This window comes from Muntiacus reevesi, chromosome X, assembly GCF_963930625.1.
Source record: "Muntiacus reevesi chromosome X, mMunRee1.1, whole genome shotgun sequence".
NCBI lineage: Eukaryota > Metazoa > Chordata > Mammalia > Artiodactyla > Cervidae > Muntiacus > Muntiacus reevesi.
This window is the reverse complement of record NC_089271.1, coordinates 43,843,202-43,869,825: the sequence shown is the minus strand read 5'-3', so window position 1 is coordinate 43,869,825 and position 26,624 is coordinate 43,843,202. Positions and strand designations below refer to the sequence as shown.

Here is a 26,624-nt window from a genome sequence, read left to right as displayed (position 1 = left end):
GTGGGATGCTTGAATTTCTTCACAGAGTTTTCAGATGGAAATCCATGTAGTTTTCTCCTTTAAGAAATGAAATTCCTTAATAAAAGACAGCATGGGAGAGAGTACATGCTGAGGTTTCTTTTTTGAACCCCCCACACACCCTTACTCCTTGGTTTTCCCTGAGGGTAACTATGGTGGAGTCTTATGTCATGACCCTGCAGAGAGAATAAACAGTGAATCTCTTTTTCCTGGGTCTGAAACCACTTCCTCATGCCTCTGTTTAGGGGCCCCTTTTTGATGTCAAGGGTGGTGCTCCACACCCACAGGACTGTAGTATTTCCCCCAGTCTTTGACCCATTCACCTTCTTTCCTGGCCGATGAGTTTCCATGTCTTGACCCATCTGGGCTGACTGGAATGGAAAATCTTCTTGAATGTCCTCCCTAGCAGGTCCCAGCCTGATTCTGCACTGTCTTTTGGAAACTCCAAGAAGTTTGGACAGAAAGGCCCCAGCAGATGTCAAATGTAAAACCAGACAAATATTAAAATCACTGAAACTTTGGGAGGAAAATATGGATTGACTAGGTGTTTGTCAAGTGATTCTTTTAAGAAAAGTTATGGAATTGTATTTTTCTCATGCAGAAATGTTAAAATGACTATGTATTACTCTAAAATGATGGTGTGTAGAGGGCTGTTAAAGCGTAGAGATTGGATGACAGTGATAACAAAACAGCCAATCCTTACACAGTACATATTATTTGTCAGGCACTATCCTTCACTTGTACGTGTATTTTTAACCCAGGTATCACAGCTACGTATGGCAGAGCCAGGATTCAAACCTTAGCAAGTCTGGCTCTAGGCTTTAAAAATATGTTACGGATTCTGTTAGATGCCCAAATTTTAGGCGTTCAATTTTATTAATATGCTGTGTTTATTTCCATTGAAAACTGTGTAATTATAGATTTTATGGTCTTTATGTATTGTAGGAAGATAACTGGCTCTTTAAACCAATAAAATTTTACTCAGAAAAAAGTCAGTGGCTAGATTAATACATCCCTATGGAAATATAAGTTCTAAGAACCAAATGAGAAATATGTGCACATAGTTAAAATAGAAAGGTTTCAAAAGTACAATTTGGAAATGCACTTCTAAATTGTTTCGTGTGGATTTAACTTCAGAAAGTCAGTTCTATCTATAAATTTAGTGTGGGATTTATTCCAGCAAAAGAGTACAGGGACTCTTTCTGTAATGTGAATAGTCAGCTCCTGAATCAACTGGATTTACAAGGTATATACCTTTTCTCTGACTTCCTCTACCAATTTGAAAATTAGATATTTGAACATTTTGATATATTATAGAAATAGAGTATTTTTTTATATTAAAACAAAATTAGTTCTCCATCAAGGCATAATCAGCAATGCATGTCAAGCCTTGGTCAGAGCAGTTGCTAACTCTGTCAGGGTTAAAGGAAGTATGCTGAAAGGAGATAACTGAAGTTAAACTGCTCAGACCGAGGCTTCCAGATTTTTTGTGTGGGGACTTGCACTCTTTATTACTGCATTCTTCCTGTCTGTGTAATACCTGGGAACAATTTATTCCATGTAATCCCACCCCCATCTTGGTAGTAAACTTTTTTTTTTTTTTTTTTTTGCTGAAGAGGAAGACTTTCAGGCATGCCAATGTATTTAATCAGAATTTTCTCAAATGACATTGAAAGATTTTCAGGTTTTTATTTTGCAGCTTGTAGGCAGGTTGGGATTTAAGAACAGTACAGATGCTTGTGTGTGTGTGTGAGAGAGAGAAAAAGATGTGGTTATATTGCATATGTGCTTGTGTGTGAGTGGCTCAGATTAGAATGTGAACCGTAGTAAATGCAAAAGTGAAAGTTGCAACATGGCTCCCATGCCCCTGACCACTTCCAAAAGAACATGCCACGTGGGCTGTAGACTTACAGACTTAAATTTGGATCCACAGGATACAAAGAGTCCTAGTCCTCCATGATAAAAGTCTCCAGTAGATCTAAAATTATAAAACCTGTTTACTGCTGTTCACGTGAACTCAAACGTTCAGTTGCCTCAGTTGCAATATTTTCAACAAATAATTAGGATGGTTTAAATATTTGGGACTAGAACCAAAGCCTCACCATACCATCAAAATAATCTTGCGACTTTCTCCTTTACATGATCCAGTTCTTTGAAACCATTTAGAATCTGCCTTGTGGTCCTGAAATGTACAAGTTATAAAAGAAAAAAATGTGAGCTTGTCAGATTAACTACAATCATCAGTCTAATAAAACTGAGTCACATCCAAATGGGCTGCACTTACGCTACCCTCCCATTCTAGGGAAAACGTGGCTGGGGGAGGCAGTCTGAGTCATCACCTGGTTTGTTTGACATACGCTTCCTTCCATAAATTGGGAATGGCAAGCAGCACAGTGTTCCCGGCTTGCCTCGGAGAAGGAGCTCTTGCAGCCTTGCACGATCAAAATAGGGCCTTTTAGATTTGAAGGTTGAAGCTATGTCCATATTTTGGCTTCAAATGTCCAGGGGAGAGGGAGAAACCGGACAGACTAAACAAAGAACAAATGTAAGTACCATTTTGGGTGGGGGATAATGAAATGGTAGGGTGTTCACAGTTGAATGTTTCCTAGGATATAAAAAATAATTGAGAACTTCATTGGGGGTGTTAGATAAATTAGTAGCTGGCTCACTAAGCGGGGGGCTCATTTACTTAACGAGAATGTTCTCAATGTGAACAGTCCAAAATGATTACATGAGAGAGAGTGGGAGAAAGAAAGGGGTGGGGGGAAACTGATGATTTGGTCGTTACGGTGCAAATTGGTCCTGACTGTGTTTAATTTTGTCTGAACTGTGCAACCATTTTGAGATAAATGTATTTCGTTTAAGAAACTTTTTCACAGCAGACTTTGAATCTCCTTTAGTGGTATTTGGAGGGGCTGAAAAGAGCGGGGGCTCTTGTGTCTCACCCATTTTTTCCTCCAGCCGCTGTGCGGAGGCTCACCGGAGAGCTTTTTAGAATAAAGAAGTTAAGAATGCAAAATTGTTGGGGAGACTGAAGAGAAAGGGGAAGGAGGAGTAGATTTATAGCTGAAGTGGGTTTGTAAACTCAGCCTCGGCTTGGGGATTATTTTTTAATATGTGCCAGGCACTCCTCTGATTTCCATCCTGGCTTGGTGGTGGCTTTTTGTCTGTGTGTGTGAGGCTCGGGTGTTCCCTATTTTAAAGCCGGAGTTGTCACAGCCTGGGCGTTTTCTGTTTCGGCTTATGGCTTTTTTTCCCCCCTCTTTTCCTGAATGAGTGTCCTTTGTGTAACCCCAGTAATTCAGAAATCCTGCAGTCATAGGGACTGCCCTGTCACGTGACTTAGGTACTAGGTGCTGCCTGCGATTGGTCAGCAGCTAATTGGCGGGTCCCTATAAGAAGTCCCGCTTTGGGCGACCAGTCACTCTCCTGCCTGAGCTGCTGCTCAACAAGGGCCGGGGGTGGGAGGGGAGGAGGCGGGGGTGGCGATGGGTGTCCAGTGATTCAGCCACATGTGATAGATGACCAAGGGACCACTTCCTTGGGGTCTGCACATCAGTGGAAGACACCCAAATTGGTTGTGGCTGCCTTGATCAAACTCTGGCTCCCTGAACTGGTAACTGTCACTTTAATGTAGCTTACTGATTAAACTCAGAAAAATGCAGCTAAAAATCTTTGCCAGGAACTTGTGTGGACTTACTCCCTGTCCCCCCCCCCCCACCCCCTTGTTCTTATTCGTTTTGTCACAGGAATGAAATGCAGATAACTCTTTAGAAAACTTTCATAGGAAAAAAGCGCCTCGTGTGATCTGGAACAAAGACATTTTCTAATCAGATTTATCAAGCTGTGAAGAGGGAGTTTTAGCGAACGGAAGCAGCAGCATTCTGTCACCAGGAAATACTGCTTTATCCAGAATTGGTAAGTGAAAAGTGGCATTGCTCCCTAATAGATATCATATGCTGTGTGTGGGAATTGTAAAATTGTTCACAGACCCCTAACAACTGTGTTGAGCTAAAGAACATATAAACAGAGTGCGGAATTCTAAAAAGGAACAGCTCGAGAATATAGCATAAAGGCTGAGAAGAAGCCAGGTAATTAACAAAGATGAGCTGAGCATTACCAGTTTAGCCAAATATGAGGGAAAAGAAAAGAAAAATGAGTTTTTTGGTAGAATTGTGGCATTAGCATTCCATGGATATAGATTTCCATTTAGTCTGAACCGTATGTGTGATAGATACTTGAAGAGATGCTTTCAGAATTAGTCAACTTGCCCTCCTTTTCCTCCTTCTACCCCAGGATGTCCAGAATTCAGTTAGAATTCTATAACATGAAAGTTTAAGTAATGCATTCAAAAAATTTCCTACCAATTATGAAAGGCAGATGGTAACAGATTTTTTATTTTACATTTGTGACATGAATTTTAAGACTGTCCCATTTGATTACATTAATACAATGAAAGGGTAGTTATTTCTATATGGTTTATTTTTGAGAGACATTTTGAGAAATCATGATTAGCAGTTCTTACTGGTGTGCCTGTGTCTCCCTCTGAAACCTCAAATTCACTTTTCTAATTTTAAACCTGAGTGGCCCTTATGTTTAAATTTCCAGAGAAATACAATAATGCTTTGAATAACTGTATTATATACAATAGTTTCTTGTTCATGAACCATAAGGAAACACAATTTTACATTAAGCATGCGTGTCTGGTTTCTTGATTTGGCTTCTTAAGGATGACTGTGTTGGAAAAGTTGAATAAAATAAGAAAATAAATCCAGAATGGATGGTGGCTCTCTGATTTTACCAGTTTCTTATTGGTCTGTAGAAGTAATCATGTGATGTCCACTTATAGAATCAGATGAAAAATATTTTGTCCTTTAACTGCCAGTAAACATGTAGGTTATTTTGATGATCTCCCTTTATGAATGTGAATATGTATAATAAAACTATTAGTGACAGAATTGTAAGTTTGGGGTTATAGAGAATACAATATTATTAATTTACTTCTCAAAAATACCTTATTTCAAAATGAAAATTAAATCTGCGTTTCTGACTTTGGGTTTTCACTTTCAAAATCTTGAAATCCTTAACTCAAAAGGGGAAAATGTATAGTAAAAAGCAGGATAGCAGTTCTACAGTTTCTCTTGTTGGCACTAGAGTGAGGTGAGAGTGGAAGGGAGAAAGATGAATCTAGTGGGATCTGTTAATTGGTCTTTTTTTCCAGCTTATACTTGAAGAGTTTTTAAGATCATTTTTCTCAGACTAGTAGCTCTCAAGACTTCTGTAGAAGTATTTATTTTCAAAGAAATAGATAAAAAGCAAGGTAAGCGTGGTCATTAAGGGCAGGTCTTCCAATAAATCAGACTGGTGATCCAAACTTGTTAATATTACAGCTTATTTGACTTAATTAAAGTGTGGTTGAGGATACAGAAAAATGCTACTCTTTTTCTTGAAGTACATGGATTTGTAGGTTTCAAAGTCTTAGAGACAGAGAAGTGGTGACAAGACATTAAGATATTTACAGGTAATTTATATCCAACTGCTAGCTTGTGTTTAGTGATTCACAATTGTTTTCAGCTCTGTATTTCATGTAAATACTTGGGAGAAACATGATGATTTAATAATCTGTCTAAATACTGCTGTGCTTAATGCAAAGAAAGCCTCTATATAATTTTTAGGTTTTACTCATCCATTTAGAAGCCATTGCTTTGAATGACAAAAATATGACAGAAGCAGGTTGAAACAGTAAATGCTAGAAAGTGTATTCAGAAGCATTTCTCTAATAAATCTTCATGTTTTTAATTCTGTGTGCTCTTTTCTGTTAGCATTTATTAATTTTAAAAAATACATGTAAAATAAATAACAGAGCACTGCCCTGAATTCTCTGCTGGGATTATGGAGAGTATTAAATTTTTTGTATATCTTGTTAAAAGATATTAATGGCACACACATGTCTCTATGTGGGTATGTAAAGTTGTAAACTGAAGGAACTCAGGTCAAGGGACAGACTTCAAAATAGTTTCTCTCAAATAGTATTGATATTTGCAAATCCAGGAATATAAACTCTTTCCCTTTGGGCTTGTATTTTACATTTTTGGTGTGGTATACAGGTCTACCCAACTAAATGTTTTGAGGTATGGATATGTATGTGTGTATATATTTGATTGGAAGGGGGAACTTTAATCACTAGCAGAACAAGTGACTGTTTGTCAGAACCTAGATAAGCCTCCTAGTGTTGTTCCTATGACAACTGAGGGGCTGAGTGTTGAAATGTAACTTTAAGTTCTCGGTTTGCAAATGTCATTCAGACCTCCCACTACAGTCTCACTGAGTAGGAGGATAATGAGAAGGGGAAAAAACCATGAAGCAACATAAGTATCTCCGTTCCTTCCATGTTTTCCTGACTTGCCTTTGTGTACCGATCGCCATGGGAGTGGTAAACAGAAGTCTTGAACAAAGCAATACTTGAGTATAAAATAAGTGGAAAGGGGTCAGAGAAGTTGGGGAGGGTAAATAACAACATATGGGGGTAACAAAGAGGCAAGAGAAGCCAGTTTCCATGCGTTTGTGCAAGTCCTTTATCCAGTGCTGACCAGCAGTGTGAACATCTTGAACCAGTTATTGTATAGCTCTTCAAGAGCTGCAAATATTTCTTTAAATGCAATGTGGAGAAAATTCCTTTGGTAGCAAGATAGTTTACCTCTTTGGTGTAACGTTTATTCATTTCCCCTAGACTAACTACAGAGCATCCTGTATTCTTTGAAGGTCTATGTTTTTAAGTCAGCTTTTAAAATCATTTAATAACTTGTCTTTTTTCCATAGGAAAGATAGGATTGTATTATTAAAATAGTGGTAAATTTTAAGTATATGAACCTAAACCCAAGACCTGCCATTTGCGGAAATAAATTGGTTGACAGAGAAGCTTATGGCACACTTTGTTGGAGGGGTGAAGGATTGTTTCGATATTTCAGTTCAGTTCAGTTCAGTCATTCAGTCATGTCCAACTCTTTGCGGCCCCATGGACTGCAGCATGCCAAACCTCCCTGTCCATCACCAACTCCCAGACTCCACTCAAACTCAGGACCATTGAGTCGGTGATGCCATCCAACTATCTCATCCTCTGTCATTCCCTTCTTCTCTTGCCTTCAATCTTTCCCAGCATCAGGGTCTTTTCAAATGAGTCAGTTCTTTGCATCAGATGGCCAAAGTATTGTAGTTTCAGCTTCAGCATCAGTCCTTCCAATGAATATTCTAGACTGATTTCCTGAATTATATTTAGCATAGATTAATTGTGCAGTTGTGGATTTCCCATGCCTGAAGGGCTTCCTATTTTCTGCTCCTAAATGGTTTTGACTATTTATTCAGTCATTAGCATGTCTAGACCTGGGTTCGATCCTTGGGATGGGAAGAATCCCAGGGACAGAGGAGCCTGGTGGGCTACAATCCATGGGATCACAAAGAGTCGGTCACAACTGAATGACTAATCACAGCACAGCCCATGCAAACACACATGGCCCAGCTTTATCCACTGAGAGAACACAGAAGCAGTGACACCTTGGTAGCAATGAGTATACCTAGTTCCCAGGTCTTTGTTTCTAAATGGACAGAGGAGCCTGGTGAGCTTCAGTCCATAGGGTTGCACAGTGTCAGACATGACTGAACAACTAGCACTTTCACACACGGCATGTCCAGAAGTTAGAAAGGAAAAGCAGATTTCAATGGGTTTTGCCCCTTATATAGGTCCACCATTGCTTCTGAAATTAAAACATCTGACAAGCAAAAGGTTTGAATGTAAACATTTTGGTGGCAAATCCTGACCTAAACTGGCATGAAGCTATTTATAGTCTTTGTTTATCCTACTTAGTATAATGTTTGTATGTTTTACTGTAGAAATTATTAACGTGTTTGGTCATGAAGTACTGGGGTTTAAATTCACCATCATCATAATCAATCTGAGAGTCAGATAAGGGTTTGTAGACTTCTCATTACTGGTATACATTGAGCTCACATTATATACCAGGCACTGGCATCTAGAACAGCGTCTGGCACATGGCAGATGCTCAGTAGATGTGTTTTGATGTAAAATGCTTTCACCTATTAACTAATGTAATTCTCACAAAAACTGAAGAGAGCAGATAGGGCTGTTATTCCCACTTTACATGGAGAAACAAGGTGAAGCAACTTACCCAACGTGTCCCAGGCAGGAAGTGATGAGAGCCAAGATCAGAAAGCAAGCAGTCTAGCTGCAGTCTGCTCTTAGTGAATCCACTTCAGGTATGTGGGAGGCTTAAAGATATGGCACTGGACCTCTCCATTGAGTTACCGGGGAGTTTCAGCTGTTTATTCCTGGTCACCCTGCACCTGGTATCATTGGCAGCTGATGACATCACCATCATGGTCATTACCAAGGGCCTGCTGTGGAATGGTTTTCCTGGGTGGGAGGGTGGGCATTCCAGGGCTCTGAGAGGCTCTTCATGTCATTACAGGCTTCCCAATAGGCGCTCCATCAGCAGTCAGTCTGACTTCTTTATCTTGAAAAAATGGAGATGCACAGAATAACTCTTTCCTCCACCCACAAGGAAATGATCTTGAATAGTGGGGAAAGTCTTTTGGAGACATTTCTTGGGCCTTTAATCCACCAGGAGGTCTGGGCTCTGAGAAGGGCATGGATCACCTCAGAGGGAATGAGCTCCTTGGCATGCGAGCCACGTTGGACATAGCACAGGTCCCTGTGGACCTTGAGCTGCAGGACCCTGTATCCACAAAAGGATGCTTTTAACAATACTTCTCAAAGAAGTGTTATAAGGTATCTTTCCAATACCTCTGTGTTTCTAGTGTTAAAATTCATTCCAAGGTGATAGCAACCTCCCCCTTTACTTCCCAACTTCCCTATCCCACTGTCTTGCTTAATTTCCCTCTGAGCGCTTACCTCTGACACGCTATATTTGTGCTTGTTTATTGGTTTGGCCTTTCAGTCAAGCACTAGCAGCTATGTTTTCTTGGAACAAATCTAAGGGTCTTAGATTTATTTCTCTTTGATGTCCTTACTCAAACTCACTCTTCCTATCAGTCTCAGACTGTTAGAAATAGTGGAATTTTTTTCTGCTCATTGGATTTTTCTTACTGTTACCATTTTTATATTTGCAACCATGACAATTTCTTTTTCTTAAACTGTTTTGATTGTGCAATCAAAATTTGGAGAACCCGTGTCTTCATTTAGGAGAGGAAACTTAGCCAAATTTGAATATAATCATTGAGTGTTTTAAAAATCATGACAATTTTAAATTACTAAGGAGAAGTAATTACTTTACTTTTATATTTTATGAACTACTTTCAATTTAGATAAGGAACTGGAGAACTGTACAGTGAAAACATCTTAAACTTGCCTACTTGCTGTTCTTTGAAAAAAAAAATTTTAATTAATATAGAATAATCATTCTATATATTAAAGGACGTAAATGATTTAATTTTGGACACTTCCTGCCTCAAGTTCTTAAATTCTCAACTGTGTAACCTATTTTCTTTCAGTCTTATATTTATTCTAGTTTATACATGCCAAAGTGTTTAGGATAGTCTAAAATATAAAATTAAAAAATACATAGATATTATTAACTGTAAACAATGTTGTCATATATATTCACCATTAGAGCTCTCATGGAGTTGATTTTCTTAATTTTTTTAAGGTTTTTAACATACATTTTTATTGAGGTATAATTGAGATATAACAAACTGCAGTTTAAAAAGCATACAACTTGATAAGTTTTGAGAGATTTATACACCTGTGAAATCATCACTACAGTCAGGATAATGAATATAAATTCTTAAAGGAACAGATGTGTATAAAAGTTGAATATAAAATTTTCTTTTAAGTCAATATAATTAAGACCTTTTGTTTTTCTTAGCTATATTTTAATAACAAAATAGTTTCTAGTTGCTTTCTTTTAAATTGTCAATCTATCAAAGTAATAACTTGCTTAAAAGCAAAATATAGCTGATTAAGGTAGAAGATGGAGTCATTGATTAAGGAAAGCAAGCTAAGGTTTTATTTTAAATCATCTTCCCTTTCTGTCTTTCTGTCTTTAGCACCTGTTCTACTGAAAGCCCATGACTGGTGGTAGTATTGGAAGAAAGCTTAGTTTTCCCACCTTTCTTAAAGCAGATGGACACAGACTTTTCAAATGAGAACCCATTGACTTCTCTCAATTAGGATTTGTGTAAGAGATATAAAGCAAGATTAGAGTTCATAACAATGAGAGAAACTCAGTGATTTTGTACAGGCCCAGTGAAATGTTATAAGATTTTTTCAAAGTTCTGATTACCTGAAAAAAATCTCCACACATCCATACACTTTCCAGTGGATATCAAGTATGTGACAGTGGTTCCCATAACCCAAAGAAGGTGCCTTTTCACAGCAGCCATTGATGTGTTTGCTTCCTAAGCGACCCAGGTTTTGGAAGCAAATAGACTTATGCTTTAAGCTTACTTGGCCCTTTACTGGCTGAGTGAGGAACCAGATTCCCATTTCTGCCCCTAAGCCCCAGAGAACGGATTTAGCTCCCCGGACTGACATAAGAGAACACACATAAAGCACATGTGGTGGTTCCTGGAATGATGGTACTTCACACACTTGAGTTCCTTCCCAGATCCTTTTAGGACCAGACTTCAGTTTAGTCTCAAAGTCTATGGATCCATTCTAAGTGATATGCTTTTCTTCACATCAGATGAAGTGAAACAGTGATGATAATGGTGGCTGCCATTTCTGGCACACTTCCAATGGTTGGGGTAGGCACAGTTGTGAGGACTCTGCCCACATCAACCTGTTTAGTTCTCTTGACTATCCATTGGTGCAATTCTTATGCCCATTTCATAGATGAGGGCACTAAGGCACAGAGAGGTAAAGGAATGTGCTTAGGACCACTCAGATGATAAGCTGTGGGACCAAAATCTATATCCAAATGGTGTCACTAGTATAGATGGTAAGTACTTCAGACAGAAAGCAGAATAAAAGTTGACTGAACCTGAAAGTCTCAGAAATGGTCTTCTCATCTCTATTCTGCAAAGTGTCACATCTTCCAGGCCTGGCCCTCTCAATATTGAAATACAGAATTGACTTTTTTGCTGCTTATTTCACAAATAGATGGGAGCAGTTTTAGTCATTTGTGTTTTATGAGTTTTAATTAGGCCACTGAAGTCCAAGAGGGGAATTCCTTGTTTTCAGTTGATCTCATGCACTAACACACTTACTCATGTAACTTCCCCTATTTTTTTCTCTAATGTTTTCACTTGAAGGTGGGGGTGGAAGGGAGAAGTGTGTGAGCATTTGGGTCCTCAGGATGCACTTTCGTCAACCTTTCTGAAGACTCTTTTATCTGATATAGCATTCACCCATAGAAAATAAAATGAGTAAGAATTAGTAATTACTCGTATTTTCTCTTTTATCTTCATCTCATTCTGGGAACGATCTAGAGGGGCAAAATTTCTAAGCAAAGATTTATAAGAAGCCATCTATGTGCATAAAACCCCATGTTTGGATGAGGAGTTAGTTTTCAGAATATGGGAAAGGAGTTTCACCTTGAGAATCTCCTCCTTCTTCAAATATAGCTTGAGAATTAGGTTTAGAAGGCAAGGGCAGGCTGCCCTACCCTGTGGGTTCAGCATGCTTAGAAATTTCTTTAAAAATTATCCTGGCCTTGGTTTGAGCCTGCCTGTAAGAGGATATATTAAAGCATACCTATCTTTATTCTTTCATTTGTTCACTCATTCATTCATTTGTCTGTATTCTCATCTAACTCATTCAGTCCTTACCTGCAGACAGATGAAAGAAAGGACAGAGTGAGGTCCATTAGGAGAAGGAAGAGGAGTAACTACAAACTCACTCTTTATTTGTTTCACCTCAATGACTACATCTTTTATCTGATACTTTGCCATCTTGGAGACAAGGCACATTTCACAGACTGACATTCATCAAAATCTAAGCATCTTGCTTGGACTTCTTTTTTAAAGTAAGGGGAAGAAGGGGCTCCTGACAGGAAAATAATGCAGAGAAATGATTTTTCTTTCCTTCTTTAATGGTGGTGGGAAAAGGGCTCATAATAGGAAATCCATCAGTAAATCCAGTCTAAGAATTCCCCTGAGTTTTTGACTCATTTCTCTGAAGAAAATTATGAGACAACAAAGGGTTCCACAATGGTGTCTTGGAAAATAATTTAAAAATAGAATTTAAATCAATTTTGATGTCAGAAGTCCTGTCCTGCCCTCAATTAAATATATTAGGAGTTTTTGAAAATATCTGTAAGTGAAGGTGGGAAAAATGAGGGATACTCTCTCTCTCTGGGGGAGATGAGGATAGAGAAGAGGGCTTAAACTACCAACATTTAAAGAAGTGTTACTTGTCACTGTGCTACAGTTAGGAATACTCTTTCTCAAGACAGTCATTATGTTTACTTGTGCTTTAAACCTGAGTGTTATTTTCCATAGTTTTCAAAACACACATAACTAACCCTTCAAATTATTTGTAATGGCGCAAACTTTGTTTTCTGATACAGGTGTGACTATAGCAAGAAAGGCAATGAAATTGCTTTATATCTTTCAGCATGACATGCAAAGTCTACATCAACAGCGATATATATGGCCCAATGGAAGGAAATGTTTAATGTAAATTTAAAAGCAAAATCATTCAGCCTCTAAAAGGATGGCTCATAATCTCAAGGCTCTTCTCTCTGAGCTAGATCACCTAAGGACAGTTTGGGACAAGTTAAGTTGGTAAAGATAGTAAATTTCTACCTTTTCCTCCATCCTGTTTGGCAATGATACTCGAAAAGAGTTTCACGTATCTTCTACCTTTGGATAGCAGGGAGACTATAAAGAAACTGTTATTTCTCCCAAAACCTCTGCACAATTTCTCTTCAGGCTGGGGGAAAAAAAAGAAAACTTTCCTATAGCTCCTATCCACCTGGCCCTTGAAGTATGGGGTATTTGGTAAGATGTTAACAAAAATTGTTCCAGGTGCCAACCAGACCCTGTAAGGCTTATAGCAGAACAGTTGACAAAGCTGTCAGGTGGGGAACGTTCATTTTACCAAAATGTATTGCACACCTACCATATATCAGATGATGTTCCTGGTCTGGGAATATAACAGTGAACAAGCTCCAGGATTGCATGGATGGGGCAGGCTGACAGTGATTGAACAAATAAGTAGATGCCGGGCGTTAAAAGATGCTAGAGAGAAAAAACAAAGCCTGTTTCAACAGAGAGAGAGTACCCAGGGGTCTGAGAAAGAGCTACTTCGTCCAGAACTGACAGGAAAGTTCTTTCTGATGTTGCAATATTTGTGCAGACTTAATTGTTTAAGCGAGGAGAGAGCCATGCGTGAATGTGAGAGAAGAGGATTCTAGGCAGAGAAAACAAAACCATTGTATTGGAGGAGGGAACAAGCTTGGTGTGTTCAAGGGACAATAAAGAGGTCAGTGTGGAGCAGCAAGCAAGGGGGAAAGTAGTAGCTGAGGAGTGGGATGTAGTAAGTTGCAGATCACGTAGGGCCCTATTGGCCGTAGTAAGAAGCTGCAAGAAAGTTGTTCTTGTTGTTTAGTTGCTGAGTCGTGTCTGACTCTGCGACCCCATGAACCGGAGCCCACCAGGCTCCTCTGTCCATGAGATTTCCCAGGCAAGAATACTGGAGTGGATTGCCATTCCCTTCTCCAGGGGATCTTCCTGACTCAGGAATTGAACCCACATCTCCTGCTTGGCAGGTGGATTTTTTACTACTGAGCCACTTGGGGAGCTACAAGATAGGAAATGGTAACTGAAGAGAAGGAAGATGGTGTTCCAAAGGGACAGGTGACTTCTGTAAAGATCCTAGAGAGTCTAGTCCATTGTCCCTCATAACCAGAGTGTGTAGAAGTTGTGTAGGGAAATGCTACTTTTGTCATTTAAATTATGATGATATGAAAACCTTGGTAAAGAAAGATAAAGTTGAGCTATCAACTCCTTATCAGCTGAAGATCCATAAGTGGGTAATTTTTCCTGTCACATCTATTCCTTAGAGGCATGGAGTACTCAGTTTTCTAGCAGTGAACCATTTCAATTCCATTTATACTTAGCCCAAACTCACTTTTCCAAGAGACCTATCTTTGCTGATTTTACACTCAGTGATAAATAGTTTAGACTTTTGAACTGTGTGGTTTTTAATTAATTCTATGTTCGAAGTGATTTATATAGCTCCTAGTTTTCAGTTCAACCAATTGATAGTTTACCTCTTAGAAATCTGTATGAAAATTTACTGTTTGACATAGGTTAAGAAGTCGTGTCATACATGTTCATTTTACAATTGGAGGCAGAACAGGATTGTGGGAAAGTCATACCAGTTGACCAGTTGAGAAGAAGGGGGTTCTGTCTACATTTTTTTCTTTTAATTTGTGTTAAAAACAATTGTAGTTTCTTAAAAATAGCGTTGACTGCTGTAAATGTGTTGCATCCCCTTGTCATTCTTTTATTTTCATCATCTGATACTAAAGTTCTACCTTTTGCATAAGGTAGACACAATTTCTGTTTTCTGGGACTGTATCTGTTAAGAGGCGTGAAGTGAGATGAGACATAAAGTATGTATAGAGGTCGCCTTATCAAACATTGAATCATGTAACCAGGGCTTAGCAGATGTACTTGGTAGCTATTTGGAGGTATTGTCCAGGTTTATCTTATTTTACACCACCTGAGATTTCACATCTAAATTTTATCCCCTAGCCCGACTAGTTAGTTATGCATCTAGGTTATCATTGGTATTCTTGTAGCCACAGACCCACCTGCAGGAAAGAGTTACTGCTTTTGTCATTTATAGTTTAGTTCAACTGGACCGGATTTCCTTACTGCCTCTGGCTTAAACTGACTGAGAGAATGGCAGTTTCCCTTGTGGGGAGGAGAAATCAGTAATTTGGGAACATAGAGTGTTTTGTGGAGGAGGGCCTCGTGTGCTCCTTTTCATCCTGCCCCTTAAGTAGGAACTGCACTGAGAGAGGGAGTAAGAATTAGCAGATCACGAGGAAGCTGACCCAGTTGGATGGACCACATTGGGAACTGAGAAAGAAAGAAGTAGAAATAAATAACAAAGGATGAAGGGGAACCTTAGAGTACCAGCAAATCTCTGGTCCTAAGTGCTGGTGTCCTTGGGTCCTGGCCTGACTTCTTTCTGGCATCCTTGCTGGGATTCCATTCCTGCTCATCTCCTTGGAGACGAGGGGCAGGCTCCTAACCTCTTGAGCAAGGAATTTCAGAATGGGCATTCAAGACACACTATCTTCCTGCAGATTCTCCTGCACATATCTCTCTCAACTGAATCTACTTTCTAGGTGCACTATAGGGACCTAGACATTCAGGTCCTTTTTTCACCAGCCTCTGGCTTTAAGCTTTGAGGGTAACACCTATATTGCCCATGAAGTCATGTGTTCTGTTTGGTCTTTCCCCTCAGACTGGTCACGTCTTGACGGTCTTCTAGGGCTTGAGCCATTTCATCCCATGTGCCCTGGGATTTCCCCCTCTCTCCCCACCATGTAAAGAGACAATTTGTTGCCTGTGTTCTGAGACCTCGCTATTTCTGCTTTTGACTGGAGTCTATTCTGGTACGATTGTGTGGTAGCTGGGCACTGCAAAATGAGTCAGTTCCTGCAGTTTGGTTACAAGTTCTCAAAAAGTATTTCAGAATGTGGATGTGGTCAGCAGAGTCATTTTCCAGGCATCTAAAAGGAAACCCACATCAACTGTAACAATTGAGCTGCGAACCGATGCCCTGCACAGCAGAACTGGGCTTGCTTTTCCTCAAAGGAAAGCCCGTAGCAGCCCTCACGTCTAGCCTACTCTACAGACCTTAAAGGAGAATTCATTTTCATGCTTGCAAACCACATTTTAGCTATGGCTGCTGGCATAGTGTGACAGAGGTTTTAGCCTTTGTCACTTTGTGAATGTAGGCACACATTTGACATAAAAACATCATTTCTGAAAAGTAGAATCTTATGATATTAGAACATAATTAGTACAAAGTATGAAATTCGACTTCAAGACAAAATTTGGTGATTTTCAGCTAATGTACAAAGGAAGAACTAAGATGGTTTGGGCACTAGTAGAGTACATGGAAATGCAATTTTTTTTTTTTACTAAGTTGAACCTGTGTAGACTTAGCAGCAATACTGATAAAAAGAATAATTAAGTTCTTTTCAAGCTTAAGAAGAATTTCAAGTTTGCCCTAACATTTAGAGAATGTTTTACTTCAGCGTAGGCTTTAGGAAGTAATCATTGTCAAGTTTTTACCTTCATGGATACCCATGAATTATGTAAAATTTTGATTGAATTCTTAGTTACCAGTCTTGTACCAACTGTTAAAAAAAAAAACTTGAAGATTTTAATAATAAGAAAAAAAAACAACATAGAAAAAATGGGCAAATGGCTTGAACAAACACTTCACTAAAGAAGAGACAAAAATGACAAATAACACATGAAAAGACATTCAGCATCATTAGTCATTGTGCTGTGCTTAGTCACTCTGTCTTGTCAGACTCTTTGCAACCCCATGGACTGTAGTCCGCCAGACTCCTCTGTCCATGGGGATTCTGCAGGCAAGAATACAGGAGTGGGTTGCCATGCCCTCCTCCAGGGGATCTTCCCAATCCAGAGAATGAACCCTGGTCTCCCACATTGAAGACAGATTCTTTACCATCTGAGCCACAAGGGAAGACCCAAAAAATAACCTCCGAAGAGACTGGAGCCTAAATCCAGCACTTTAATGCTACCTGCATGCATTAGTCATTCAGTTCAATTGCTCAGTCGTGTTCGACTCTTTGTGGCCCCATGAACCACAGCATGCCAGGCCTCCCTGTCCACCACCAACTCCGGGAGTTTACCCAAATTCATGTCCATTGAGTCAGTGATGCCATCCAACCATCTCATCCTCTGTCATCCCCTTCTCCCACCCTCAATCTTTCCCAGCATCAGGGTCTTTTCAAATGAGTCAGCTCTTCGCATCAGGTGGCAAAGTACTGGAGTTTCAGCTTCAGCATCAGTCCTTCCAATGAACACCCAGGACTGATCTCCTTTAGGATGGACTGGTTGGATCTCCTTGCAGTCCAAGGGACTCTCAAGAGCCTTCTCCGACACCACAGTTCAAAAGCATCAGTTCTTTGGTGCTCAGCTTTCTTAATAGTCTAACTCTCACATCCATATATCACTACTGGAAAAACCATAGCCTTGACTAGATGGACCTTTGTTGGCAAAGTAATGTCTCTGCTTTTTAATATGCTATCTAGGTTGGTCATAACTTTCCTTCCAAGGAATAAGTGTCTTTTATTTGAATTTCATGGCTACAATCACCATCTGCAGTGATTTTGGAGCCCAGAAAAATCAAGTCAGCCTCTGTTTCCACTGTTTCCCCATCTATTTCCCATGAGGTGATGGGACCGGATGCCATGATCTTAGTTTTCTGAATGTTGAGCTTCAAGACAACTTTTTCACTCTCCTCTTTCACTTTCATCAAGAGACTCTTTAGTTCTTCACTTTCTGCCATAAGGGTGGTGTCATCTGCATATCTGAGGTTATTGATGTTTCTCCCAGCAATCTTGATTCCCGCTTGTGCTTCTTCCAGCCCATCGTTTCTCATGAGGTACTCTGCATAGAAGTTAAATAAGCAGGGTGACAATACACAGCCTTGACATAGTCCTTTTCGTGCTTGTAACCAGTCTGTTGTTCCATGTCCAGTTCTAACTGTTGCTTCCTGACCTGCATACAGGTTTCTCAAGAGGCAGGTCAAGTGGTCTGGGATTCCCATCTCTTTAAGAATTTTCCACAGTTTATTGTGATCCACACAGTCAAAGGCTTTGGCATAGTCAGTAAAGCAGAAAGAGATGTTTTTCTGGGACTCTTGCTTTTTCAACGATCCAGCGGACGTTGGCAATTTGATCTCTGGTTCCTCTGTGTTTTCTAAAACTAGCTTGAACATCTGGAAGTTCACGATTCGTGTATTGCTGAAGCCTGGCTTGGAGAATTTTGAGTGTTACTTTACTAGCGTGTGAGATGAGTGCAATTGTGTGGTAGTTTGAGCATTCTTTGACATTGCCTTTCTTTGGGATTGGAATGAAAACTGACCTTTTCCAGTCCTGTGACCACTGCTGAGTTTTCCAAATTTGCTGGCATATTGAGTGCAGCACTTTCACAACATCATTGTTTAGGATTTGAAATGACTCAACTGGAATTCCGTCACCTCCATCAGCTTTGTAGTGATGCTTCCTAAGGCCCACTTGACTTCACATTCCAGGATGTCTGGCTCTAGGTGAGTGATCACACCATTGTGGTTATCTGGGTCATGAAGATCTTTTTTGTACAGTTCTCCTGTGTATTCTTGCCACCTCTTCTTAATATCTTCTGCTTCTGTTAGGTCCATACCATTTCTGTCCTTTATCGAGCCCATCTTTGCATGAAATGTTCAGTAGTCATTAGTCATTGCGTGAAATGTTGCATTAGTCATTCAGTTCAGTTCAGTTCAGTCGCTCAGTCATGTCCGACTGTTTGCGACCCCATGAACCACAGCACGCCAGGCCTCTCTGTCCATCACCAACTCCGGGAGTTTACCCAAACTCATGTCCATTGAGTCGGTGATGCCATCCAACCATCTCATCTTCTGTTGTCCCCTTCTCCTCCCGCTTTCAATCTTTCCCAGCATCGGGGTCTTTTCAAATGAGTCAGCTCTTTGCATCAGGTTGCCAAAGTATTGGAGTTTCAGCATTAGTCATTAGGAACTTGCAAATGAAGAAGAAAATGAGATACTACACACCTGCTTGAATGACTGCAGTTGAAAAGGCTGATCATACCATGTATTGGCAAGGTTTTGGAGAATCTAGAATCCTTATAATACATGTAAGTCAAAATGTGAAAATGCACAAAAGTCTTAGAAGACAGTTTGATAGTTTCTTAAAAGGATAAACACACATCTACTATTCCATCCAGATAGTCCACTCCTAGAGAAAATAAAGAATATGTCTCTATGAAGACTTGTACATGAATGTTTACAGCAGTTTTATAAATAATGGCTAAAAACTGGAAACAACCTTAACATCCACCAGCAGATGAATGGATCAACCAACTGTGGTGTATACATATGGTAGATTATCCTCGATAATGAAAAGAAGTGAGCTATTAATATAGTGAACAACACAGATTACCTCACATGAGAAAAGTAGAATGAGAAATGAGAAAAGCAGAGCCCCCAAGGAAGTACATACTGCATAATTCCATTTATATAAAATTCTAGAACGTGCAAAGCAATCTCTAATGACAAAGCAGATCAGTGGTTGTTTGGAGTGGGGGAGTTGGTGGGGCAAGTGGGAGTGATTACAAAAGAACACAAGGAAGCTTTGAAGCTGGTGGATAATTTCAGTCTCTTGATGGTGGAGATTGTTTCATGAGTGCAGACATATGCCAAAACATCAAATTGTATGCTTTAAATATGTGCAGTTTATTGTGTGTTAATTCTTCCTCAATTTAAAAAAGGGAGCAATCTTTATGGAGGGATTTAAAGATGCCCCTTACTTGATAAAATAAAAACTTGGCATCTTTTAGGAGGAAAAAAAACTGATGAAATTTTAATGATTTGGGTATAGAAATATAACCTTGTAGTATAGATGAGAAACCAAGTTAAACTGTGAACATAATAGTTGCCATCACTTTAGTTCCTCCTGTTTACAAGATATTGAAACAAGTGGTTCAGAAGGTATCTGGTCCAGCCCTGTGGGGACAGCTGCCTGTTTGGTTTATTAGCATTTGAACTTAAACACACTTTATGATGAGGGCTAAAACATCGGAAGCAGGGTTCAGATTGCGAAGACAGGAAGGTGCTACCTTCGTATTCTACCTTTGTGAGAGACATAAAATCTCTTCTGTCTGCATCATGCTTGAAAATCGGTATAGTACTTTCATAAATTTCAATTTTGGGGTCATCTCAATGATCCCATTATAGGTAGGATAAATATTATCCCCATTTGGTTGGGAGGCATTCTGAGACCCAGTGAAGCCAAGCTGTTTACCTGGATCACAGAGCCCCCATCTTCTTAGGCAGAGGTCACCATTCTCCCTGTGGCACCTTGCTACTTCCCCAAACTCACGTCTTTGAGTATTTGGCCAGGAGTTTTCGCTCATCAATTTGTCAGGCAGTTAGTAGAGTCCCATCTATTTGTATATGAGGTGTTCATGGCTGTGATCCCATCTAATCCTGTTTCCCTATCTATAAATAGATAATAACACAACCACTGGCCTCACAAGGTTGTTATAAGAGTCAAAGACTCAGATGTGAAAGAGCTGTGATAGTCAGACAGTACTGTACACACAGCGGGTGTTGACGTTTACTATATGATTGCCTTCATCTGACCTGATTACTGAGGGCACAGTACTGAGCAAGTGGCTTTGTAAAACTATCAGGGGAACACAAGAGCTTAATTCCTCTATTTGCACTGTGCCATCCATCCATGCCATGTTTCATAATAAATGAAATCTGGTACATTGGATTACTTTAATTTTAAATTCTCCTTTCCAAGGTCTCAGAAAGCATTCTTTTTGTCCCAGCCACAAACTGGTAGCTGGGAAAGGAGACAATACAGAGCTAAAGGCAGGCAGGCTACAGTCCATGGGGTCGCAGAGAGTTGGACATGACTGGGCGACTAAGCACAGCACATGCGGGTTTACATAGCCAAGAAGGTTGGCCCTTTCCTGGCACCCCCTTTCTCCTTGTTTGTGTTGACTGACATCTCTCCTTGCTCTCTGTCACTTTCAGTGGCCCTCTCTCTTCAGTATCCCTCTTCCTTTTCATATTCCTGGTTTGCGAGCAGCTGCCTTGGCACAAATCTTGACAGACTTCTCCCCAGAGTAAGTGATGAACTGTGTGCGTGCATGCTCAGTCGCTTCAGTTGTGTCTGACTCTTTGCGACCCCATGGACTGTAGCCCACTAGGTTCTCTGCCCATGGGATTTCTCAAGCAAGAATACTGAGGTGGGTTGCCATACCCTCCTCCAGGGAATCTTTCCAACCCAAGGATTGAACCCACGTCTCCTGTATTGTAGACAGATTCTTAACTGCTGAGCCTCTGGGGAAGCCTGTGATAAACTGTGAGGCAACCAATATAGGCTTTAATACTGTCTTGGATGGCATTTCACAAAACAGATTTTCAGGAGATCGGGAAAAAAATTCTGTGGTCCAATAAGTTCGGGAAAACTGGGTTGAACAACATTAAATAGGTTCCTTTCCTGTAGGACTTTTCAGAACCTTTCATGTTTGTATCGAAACTTCAAGAAGGGGCATATGGTACATCAACATTTCCCAAATCTGATTCCAAGAACTGTGGGGGTTTTGTGAATCATCTCTTGGTTTAATACTCCAAAGAATACACTTTGAGTAATGCTGTTTTGTAACCTGTTATTTGATATATTGGTAAAATGGCAATTTTCTTAAGAGTTTTCTGTCTGTCCCTACTGGCATATCTAAAACAAAACATGACATGTTTTCTTGACTGAGTCTTGAGAATTCCGGCTTCTCAATTTTCTATTCATGATTTTAAAATTCATTGAGGTTCCTTTAACCTTAGAAAAGCTGGAGATATAAGAGCACACAAAGACTGTAAGATTTCGTCTAATAATGAAACTCAATCTAGGAAATACTTTTTTGTTTTAATTTTTTTCACCAAATCCTCTAGATTCTACCCTTTTAAGTCCTTTCATTTTTTCCATCCCTGATTCTGTGGCCCATCCTGGCTTCCATAGGAGCAGGCATGAAAGAAAAGTGATGATGTATGTACCTAACAGCTCTCTTCTATATCAGCATAGGGTTTGCATTAACTTTTAGTGTTCCCAGTAGTAGGATGAGTTTAATTATCAGTATGAAAAGGATTATCGTGGTATGGATGTGTTCTTTTACAGTTTGTTCCCCAGACTATAAAAAGTTCAATAATCAGGCTAGGACTTAAAAGAGAGTGTCAGAATGAATAGTAATTGTCAGTGAGAAATTTGAATGAGTTCGATGCCATTGCCGACCAGCAAGGAATGGGAGGCAGGGGATCAAACATGGGGCTAGGGACATGGAGTCAGGAGAGGGAACAGGTAAATGGGGTTCATTTCTGGCTTGTAATATGTATGTGGTGCTTCTTAGGTGGCTAAGTGGTAAAGAATCCGCCTGCAATGCAGGAGATAAGGGTTTGATCCCTGGGTCAGGAAAATCCCCTGGAGAAGGGAATGGCGACCCACTCCAGTATTCTTGCCTGGAGAATCCCACAGACAGAGGAACCTGACGGGCTACAGTCCATGGGGTCGCAAAATAGTTGGACACAACTTAGTGACTAAACAACAACAACAACATGTCCATAGAATATATAGCCACAGGCTAGATACTCCAGGAAAGCTTGGGCTTGTGGTTTGGATTGCTCATCGAACTCTGAGGTTGACCACTCTTTTAGAATTGCCATGTTACATCTAGTGTATTCTCATTAGACCTCAAGGGTTACCCTTCATTTCTGAGCTCCTTTTACCCCGCCTCTTCTCTAAATGAGAGGCCTTTGCTGTTCCTTTCTGACTGAAAATGACTTCTATAGCACATCGCCACCTATACTCACCCAATTACCATGTCCCCCATACCCCACAACATACACACTTTCTCTTGTCCTCTCTGAGCCAGTCTTTTCAAGGCTATACTATCCTTCAGTGCTAAGTACCTTTCCTGGTCTCTTTCTTCACTCATAGAAAAAGGAACCAGATTTCCCCTGCGTTACTTACCATCAATATAAACAGTAGTTTTGTTTCTGTTATTTCCCCTTTCAACCTAGCGATAAAGTTTGCCACTGTTGCTCTCTCCACCCGACACAGGAAGAAAGACTTCCTTCCTTCACTGCTTGACTTTGCCCAGGCCTATGAATAATCTTCCCTTTCTCTTGGACTCCAGATGCTCACTTTTTCTTTTTTTTTTAAAAAAAAAGAAAAAACACCCGAGAGTCACTCCTGAATCCTTGCGGTTTTCTCCATCTGATAAACTTCCTCTTCTACCTAGTTCATCAAAGGACGCCTATGAAGCTGTTGTCCCATTGATTGATGTCTCAGTGTTGTAGGTCAGTGTTGGGCTTCTCCTTTACCCATCTTTTAGCTGTATTGACCTATATCTTTCCTCTGTGTCACTTTTCAGTGGCCCTCCTTCTTTGGTATCCCTTTGCCTTCTTCCACTCCAGACTATTTCTGTGACCATCTCAAAAATCCATCTTCAATTGTAATCTGAGAGCTTGATCTGTTGATATTTTCCTCTGTTGTTTTTTTGATCTGACTTTAATTAGATCGACAGTGTTTCTCTGAACACCCTCATTTGCTCTACAATACTGTCAAAGGCCCTGACAAAAACCCTTCTTGGTGAGCATCAACTAATAAGAAGAGAAGAATGGGGGAGAAAAAATGTTGTCAGCAAGACTTTTATAGGCCCTTTGTTTGTGCTGAGTTATTACCATTGAAGCACTTTTGGTTTCCTTACCACCAGTTGGAGAAACTGGTCACACATCCCCTGGGTGGTGACCACTCTGAGCAAATACTTGATGTGTAGGTTTGGACTTTGTACAGCTATCTTTCTTCCCTTCTCTAGAAGTTTGAAAATAGCCAATTACTCGCTTTTTCCTTTATTTAACATATATCAGAGCAATCTACAAATCTCCACATTCCTGTTTTCTCTTTGTTGCACAAGTAGCATTCACATTTTCATCCTGTTCTTTTTTGCTGAATGTCTCCTGGGTGTTGTAACTGCTTGGTCATTAGATAGTGTCAGTATGAAATATGCTACATTCAGCCTTTCACTATTTTCTTTCTTTCTTTCTTTTTTTGGTCAACACATTAGATTAAAAAAAATCTTTTTTAATTTATTTTTTCTAGTTGAAGTATAACTGATTTATAATGTTGTGTTAATTTCTGCTGTACAGCAAAGTGACTCAGTTATGCATATATACATTCTTTTTAATACTCCTTTCCATTGTGGTTTATCTCAGGATATTGAGTATAGTTCCCTGTGCTACACAGTAGGACCTTGTTGTTTATGAATTCTATGTATAATAGTTTGCATCTGCTAATCCCAAACTCCCAGTCCATCGGTTCCCCTCTCCCCCTGTTCTCTATGTCTGTGAGTCTGTTTCTGTTTCGTAGATAGGTTCATTTGTGTCATATTTTAGATTCCACATATAAATGATATCATATAGTTTTTAACTTTTTCTGACTGACTTCACTCAGCATGATAATCTCTAGTTGCACTCCACCATTTTCTAATAATTTGTATTAGTCCTTCCACATCTTCATACTTATCTAATAGTCTCCCCTTCTCTTCCTTTGTGGTATGAACCATTTTACAAACCACATAATTTTAAAAATCAGCGTGCTACCATACACCTCATAATAATTAAAGCTCAGTGTTAGCTGCTGATAGACATGTATGATTTTTGAAAGAGACTTCATTTGCTCACAGTATACTTCATTTCATAGCCATCACAGCAAAAGGAATTGCAACCTCTGGATGTTCCCTTTGTTCTTCCTTCTATCCTCTTCTCCCATCCTCTGCCATTACCTATTCAATTGTCTCAATTTTTCCATTTCATCAGAGTTTGCTTGTCCTATGGAATGAAGACAGAATAGCATTCCTGAGCCCCAAGGACTCTTCTGTGCTACAAGGTTATTCTCCTTGTGCTACAAGGGATTGTGGCTTCTCTGGTGGCTCAGATGGTAAAGAATCTGGCTGCAATGGGGAAGATCCCCTGGAGAAGGGAATGGCAACCCACTCCAGTATTCTTGCCTGGAGAATTCCATGGACAGAGGATCCTGTCCAGGGTTACAAGAGTCAGACCTGACTGAGCAACTAACACAAACACAAGGGATTGTATAGAAATGTGCACCTTGAGGCACACCCTTCACTAGTTCACACTTCTCTCCAGAAAATATCCTCCTTTACAAAGAGCTCGATCCTATAGGCACCCTCAAATATTATAGAAAAGTACCATAAAACTAAGCTAGGAAGTGAATGATGTTTAAAGGATAAAGAAATAGAAGAATTTTCCTGAAATGGAGATGGTCTCCCTTTGTTTTTTGAAGTGCATCAGTACAGGTGCCAGACATTTCACTTGGGTCTCTTTATTTGACAAATATTTATTAAAAGATGACTATGATCTGGTGCATCTGCTAATACTCCAGAATCTCAAAGGTATTACCCTCATAGAACTCATATTCTAATGAGGAGACATATTTCTAAATAAGGAACCATTTGGCTTGTGTTTCTGCCTGAGACACAGACTGAGTGATGAGGGAGCTGGCCCTGAGTGACATGTCGCTAACTTTGCAGAGGACTCCAGGAAAGCCTTTTAGAATTCTTCTAGGCTCTTCGGGAATCTCTTTGAGCTGGGCCCAGCAGAAGGAGAAGAGGAGCTGGGCAAGCAGTATGCAGAGGTCAAGGATTTGCTTCTTACTCCATCTGAACTGAGTGAAACTTGATGGGAAGAGTCAAGGAAGACCAAATGAAGAATTTTGTACCATGAGAACTTTCGTGACAAAAGGAGTTCTGTATAATGGTGAAAGCAGAGGCTTGGTGGAGATTTGATTATAAATGAAGTATTAGGTATATGTGATGTTGATGCCTTTATAAAATAGCACAAGGCTTAGAAATGAGGGCAACTTTAGGAAGACTCCAGTAATGGTATAGAATAGTGAGGGGTTAATTGTGATTAAAAGTCTATGTCAGGGATTCTGAAAAACGAGAGAGCTTTTCTCTACTACTTACAGGTTCAGAAAACAGTCACCTTACTTCGATACTGTTTTTTTAAGTTATCATTGATAGGGTGCAAATTATTTAACTTCTTTTTTTTTTCAGCGATAAGAATTTCCTCACCATTACTGCACCCCACCAACAATTGTATGAAGAGAATTTAGAAGTTTCTTTCAAAGAGAGTGAGAGTGACAAAGAAAGAGATATTTGCACATGGATTTAGAGCAATTAATTTCTGGAACTTGTCCTTAAAAAGGCAGTTACTTTGGTGAAAACTATTATTTTCCTCTGAGTGCTTCTGATGAGTAAAATGATTCATGTTTTCATCGAATGGTTGTTTAAAAGAATTTGGTTTTCGTTGAGAAGGATTAAAGGCATGTGCCTAATTGCTAAATATTATTTTTAAAAAACTCGTCTGAGTCTTTCTTTATGGGCTGTGAGTGGTTTCGTCTTTAGAAGCTTGTTTTAGGATCTCATGCCAAAACAGGCCTGTTCAGACTAGAATTATCTGGCAAGGATTTTTTTGTCTTGAGCAGGAACATCAGAAAATGTTCACGGCAATCTCCAAGTTGACTTGCTTGCTGAGCAATTTACTAAATAAGAGATAGGAAAATCAAGTGACCATCAGCTGGTCTAAATGTTTTTGGTCAGTGTAGTCACAAGACCTCAGGTATGCAAGACTTGGACAGGCTGCAACCATGTGCTGGTTATGGTGAGACCCTGGCTTCAATCCTCAAATGTAACACAAAAGGAATCCGAGTTCACAAGAACTTACTTTAATTAGACACCTGTATTTAAAAGGTTGGGATTTTCCTCAGGCG

At 39.7% G+C, this 26,624-nt stretch overlaps 1 long non-coding RNA gene across 2 annotated transcripts; it reads left to right on the top strand.

Annotated features, from left to right (window-relative positions):
* Positions 1-2,427: 2,427 nt before the first annotated feature.
* Positions 2,428-26,235, top strand: LOC136154179 (uncharacterized). Of its 2 annotated transcripts, none has more exons than XR_010660497.1 (3): positions 2,428-2,563; positions 3,768-3,936; positions 25,909-26,233. It is a non-coding gene; the product is annotated as an uncharacterized lncRNA (long non-coding RNA). The 2 variants fall into 2 exon arrangements; XR_010660498.1 differs by lacking the exon at positions 2,428-2,563 and adding an exon at positions 3,508-3,634 and having other exon boundaries at positions 25,909-26,235.
* The last annotated feature ends 389 nt before the right edge of the window (positions 26,236-26,624 follow it).